This window comes from Tupaia chinensis, unplaced genomic scaffold, assembly GCF_000334495.1.
Source record: "Tupaia chinensis unplaced genomic scaffold, TupChi_1.0 Scaffold000567_1, whole genome shotgun sequence".
In the NCBI taxonomy this organism is placed as follows: domain Eukaryota; kingdom Metazoa; phylum Chordata; class Mammalia; order Scandentia; family Tupaiidae; genus Tupaia; species Tupaia belangeri.
The window spans coordinates 700,441-706,317 of record NW_006160080.1 but is presented as its reverse complement, the minus strand read 5'-3'; positions in this window follow the sequence as shown (position 1 = coordinate 706,317).

Below are 5,877 nucleotides of genomic sequence, written 5' to 3'. Positions count from 1 at the left end.
GCCGGGCACTGTAAACAGTTCTGCCTGGCAGAGAAGATTAGAGAAGCAATATGAAAGAATTCATACCATAAAATAACCTGGACTTTTCCAGTCCAGTGTTGTAATCAGTAGATATTGCAAAAGAGCAGCCGCAACCAGAGGATTATCTTGAGGAAGACTTTGAAGGAAGAAAAAGAGATTGATTGGAGGAGTCCGACCCAATGGGGCCCCAGGATCTGTTTGAGCCTTTGACCTTTGAGCACAGCTTTGGTCAGCTCAGCACGTTGGCAAGGCCACTGCTGTCTACCCCCTCCCCACCCCCGACCTATGAACAAAGCTTGGGTCAACTCAGCATGTTGGCAAGGCCACTTGCTGTATGCTCTGGAGACCGCAGTAGCCTACCTGGGAAGTGACCCTCCTCTGACTCCCTGATATACTACTAAAAAAGAATTACATAGCTCTCTCATACATCTTGAGTATGTGATAAGATTTCCCAAAAGTCCCCCGACCGCTCCCCTTTGCCCTGACCACCTACTGTTAATTACAATGCTTCATCTCTGCAGTCACAATAGAGGGTGTGCTGAAGTTCTATCTAGGCAGAAATAATCTTCTTGACCTTTGGAAGGCCCTTCAAGACACATTTAACATAAGCTCAAAAATAACCTTTTCTTTACATAAACTAGGATTAGGTTCAAACTGGCCCAGGACACCCCCACCCTCACCAAGTGAACAATAAGATCACCCCTTCAGAATAGATAGATATATTAGGATTCCTTGAATTAAGTTTTAGATCCCTATAAAATTACATAAGTATCATTCTTTATTGAGATCCATAAGAACTAATACCTATACTTGAGATTTTCTTTTCTTAGCATCGTACTCAGTAATCACAAGATGGCTGCTGCTGAGCATCAGCTGATAATTATTTCTGCTTGCTGGAGCTGCTTTCCTGAAACTGCATTCCTTGAAGTTCCCGAAAATCTGCTTACATCAAAAAAAAAAATTGTTAAACTGTAATAGACCCGCCCTTAATCCAACCCTGAATGGAATCTATGATCCCTATCGTTAAAAATTTATGAACTGATCATTAGAACACATAGCCCCTCACCCGTTTACTTGCATGTGTCACGTTTTCAATAAAAAGGCACAATGATTCCTAGTAGTCGTCACTCTTCAGAGAGCAATCTCTGAGGGTGTCTGGCTGAGGACATGCACAAAAAAGGCACCAAGGCCTCAGTCTTTCCTTCCTGCGCTGCCTCTGACGAGATAACCCACCCCTGCCGAGGCTGGACCCTGACAATTGATCCTTGCTATCAGGTGGTATATCACAGAATACTTGGTAGGCAGGGCTGAGTTGGGAAGATTCATGTGTGACTTGTTTGCTGGGTATGTTCTTTTCAACAGTTTGAGTAGTTGACATGTAAATATTTTCTCAAAAATATTTAAAACCATACTGCCTCTGTTATAGAGTCACAAACAAAATTATAACAAATAATCCAAACAGTATCTTTAAAATTTAGGTTTTTAAAATTTTGAAACATTTTTATTAACTGTCAAGAACTATGGAGTTTGAGCAAAAATTTTTCAATATGTAAAGTAAATGTTTGTGGGAAAATGTAAAAGTAAATAAATAAATGATCAGGAAAAACAGATAGTTGAGAATAAAAGCTATCAGTGACTATGTGCAAGACCATGGAGAATTGTCTCCCAACATATCTAAAGATGGTTATATTAATTCTGATTGAAATTTTACCCTGTAAGGTAAAACTTCAAGTAAGACTATGACTATTATGATAGCTTTTACAAATGTAATTTGTGGCACATTGGAACAGCTTGATGTCTGACAGCCTCTAGCCCAATATATATATTATAGCTGTTGTCAAAGGTTGAATTTCTTAGGAAGCAAACTCTGACATGAAGTTTAGTGTACAGGATGTTTTTAAGGGAATCAGCACTTGTGGAGGGAAAGAAGGGAGCAGAAATAGGCAAGAAGGAACTTGAACTGCCAAGTAGAACCAATCAAAGCCTTGACTGACCAAGCCAGGAGTTTTGGAGCTAAAATGATCCATCAGAGTTTTTTTCCCAATTGTATCAAGAAATCCACACACTAATACTTATGTGTGAATTCATTATTGGTTATGTGCTGTCCTAAGAAGGATGTGACCTTTGTGTTAGGAGGTGTCTGTAGCCAAAGCAATTCATTAAGGCTGCAATTCCTAAAGACAACTGAAGGCTAATGCTGGCCCCCAGATACTGGAGTAAGTCCTTCCTTGAAGGGGAATCTGGGTTACATATCTCAGTGTCCACTGTAGCAGCAAAGGCTGAAAGCATAATGCTGGATTCACTGATTGGTGAAAGCCTTGTTAATTGCCAAAATCTAGAAGGAAATGAACAAGCTGACTGTGGTAGATAGCTGAACAGAACACCATTCCACTCAGGGGTCTGTTTTGCTGTTTAGAATCTAGGTGAGTGTTAGAACTGTGCCAAACATCAGAGGGGCTCATTTTCTCCACAGACTTTATTTTATGCCTAGTTTAACCTAGAAAAGAACCAAATCACTGTCTAAAACCAAAGATAACCAACATGTAGGCTAGAATTATTGAATTCAGTTTTTCTTCTGATAGTTTCTGCCTCTTAAAGTGAAAAAAATGTCTGGATAGATGGTGGTAGTTGAAGTTAGCCTCTGGCAACCCACGTAATTATCATTTTTGTCCCATTTAGTCTCACCATTCTTCCCATAAATTTTTTTGTGCTGTTGCTTGTATGTTTATGTGGTTGATGTGCAACAAATATGCATTGAGTGTATGAATTATGAATCTCTTATTTTATTGCTATACAGGAAAACTCTGCTCTTCCTCTGCTATCAGCTTCTGGTCTGTCTATGAAAGTAGAAAGCAAAGAGAGTTTCTGATGATCCTTACTAATACCTGTGGATTTTTTCCTCCTGAAATAATACTGTAAGGCACTTAACAAATGGCTGTGTGTCCACAACTACCTGCATGTTGTAACTCCTTCCAACAGCTCTGTGAAGTAAATGGTACTGCCATTTTTAAATGAGGTTGTTACCTGTCTATAGTCATATGGCTTGGGTAGGAATGGCATATTATATTTCAGCTGAAGTGTGTATGAAATACAACTTATTTATTTATTTATTTTTAAGTATTTTTGCCATAGAGTGTGTGGATTAGAGACAGAGAGAGGTAAAGTGAGAAATCACTGCCCCCCCCGTCCCCCTGGGAGATGGTGACTCCACAATCCCTTCTCCTCCATTCTCCTCTTGGGATTTTGGGCATGCACGCACACACGCCCAGCATGATTTTTCAAGCCACCACATCTGGGGCTCAAACAGTAGTTGGTCATGTGAGAGTCCAGTTCCTTTAGCCACTATGCCATCTGCTGACCCCATACAACTTTATTTTATATTAACAGATTTATATCTACTATTAACTTCTGATTCTATCAGGAGTTGAAAATTAGAATCTTAGTTATTTCTCTTTTCCCAAGGTTGTATCTCATTTTAGCAGAGAAGGGTGCTATGTGGTAGTTGAGGCCCTGATGAGAAAGAGAATATGATCCTTCATGTCATCATCTATTCCTGCTAGATCTTCTGAGATATGCTCGTGTCTCCTTGTTCTTTAGTAAGTGATCCATGCAGGCTGATGCTTGAAGGATGCTCTTCCTGACTTCATAGTCTTTCCAGGATCCTCCATTTCATCTCTCAACTGCTCATGGTTGCAAAGAAAACATTCTATTTTTCCTTTAGTATCTGCCCAGACATCCCATGCAGGCTTATTCACTCTGAGGTCTTGCCACACTTTATAGTTTTTCTCTGAGAAATGAGGGGAAAGTCCTCTGTGCTCTACGTCTCCCCAAAACTATCTTGTGCTTTCTGTCTTGCTCCTCCAATTGTTCCTCAAGGGTGGACAGGTGCAAGACTTAGAAGCAGTCCCGTTTTCAGAGTACACAATCATCCCAACATGTGAACTCTATTCACTTCCTTATATTGATTATTTATGTCCCAAGGAATCTTTCATTTTTAAGAAATTGATTATTGGGACCAGCAGTTAGCGTAATGACTATGTCGCTGGACTCCCATGTAGTCGACCGTGGTTCAAGTCCTGGACCCGGCGGCTTAAACTCACGCCAGGCGCATGTGCGTGTGTGCCCAAGATCCCGAGAGGAGAATGGAGGAGAAGGGATTTCAGTGTGGCCATCCCCCCTGGGGGGGTGATTTCTTGCTTTCTGTCTCTCTGTCTTTCTGGCGAGCACACATGCCGTATAGCAAAAACCTCTCAAAAAAAAAAAAAAAGAAATTGATTATTGAGGTATAATTTACATACATTAAAATGCATAGATGTTAAGTATAAAGTTCAATAAGCTTTGATCAATGCTTATAGTTTTGTAAATGACACTCATACTAAGACAGAGAACATTTTCATAACCCCAGAAGATTCCTTCAAGCCTCTTTCCTATCAACCCAAATCCCTAATCACTTTGGAAAAAGTTTTGCTGGAGGTTGTGTGCACACACAGGAGAGAATAAGAGAGAGAGAGAGAGAGAGAGAGAGAGAGAGAGAAGGAGGGAGGGAGGGAGAGAGAGAAAGAGAAGAGACATTTCCCATGGGGAATAGCCACTCTATAATCTCTTCTCTATTTCTCCTTTTGTCAGGAGTTTTGGCATGCATGCACACATGCCTGGTGTTTTTCTCAAGCTACTGGATCTGGGACTTGAATCATGTACTTGGCCATCTATGATCCAGCTGCCCCACCACCATGCCATGGGCTGGCCCTCCCAACCACTTTTCTGTGTTTTGTGTGTGTGTGTGTGTGTGTGCGTGCAATTTTATTTATTGTAATTATTTTTCAATTTACTGGAAAGAAACAGAGAGAGAGAGAGAGAGGAGAGAGAGAGAGAAAGAGAAAGAGGGAAAGTGAGAAAGCCAGCTACTAGGTCTGGAACTTGAACTGCGGTTGGTCATGAGGAAGTCTAGCACCTTAACCACCATTCCACCTGCTGGCCCCTAGTTTTCTGATTTTAATAATTTGCAACTTTACATGAGTGGAGTCACTTAAAATCAGGTTTTTCAGACCCCAGGAGTATTTTTAATCTTGCTCTTAAATCTTCATGCTGTATCTATTCCTTGAGGCTCCTCAAAGTTTCCTAGTACTCTGCAGTCCAAAGCTTGAACTTTTAAATTTCAAAAGCATTTCTTTGCTCTTTTCCTGTATCATTTCTTCCCTTTAACCAAAATTCATCCATTTAAGCAGGGAAAGGTCAAGAACTACCAGGAAATGTAGAGGGAATCTTGGTTCATAGCTCCAAGAATTATCTTACAACAAAGTCAAGAACAGAGTCAGGATTCCAGTATAGGTAGGGCTCTCTGACCCTGGAACATCTACTCTTAATAACTGCTCATTAAGTTTCCCTAGAAGATTTAAATAATTAACTGCTAAGAAGCCGGAAAAAATGGAGAGTTATTTTGAAGTATGAGTCACTATTCAACAGAGACAAGTGACAAAAAAGCATCCTGGACCAAAGTTTTAGGTGAATAAGCTGGCATTGGTGAAACTCAATGAGAACTAAATAAAAAAATGAAAGACCAGCAGTGAAGGCTCTCACTGGTGAGAGTAATTAAGCCTGCTGAAGAATATCCATGAATAAAAACAAGCAGCTGAATTTAGAAGAAGCATGGCAGAACAAATTAAGTGCCTTTTCCCTCATGGTTTGTAGGAATAGTTAGTTGATCTCTGTCACTACTTAGCTATGTAACTTTGGGTAAATCTCATCACTTTTCTGAGTCTCAGTTTCTGCAATGCTATAAAAAGAGGATTATATAGCTGGCCAGCAGTTCCGGACACCAGGCAGACTGAGGCTGCAGGCCCGACCCTACCGAAACTC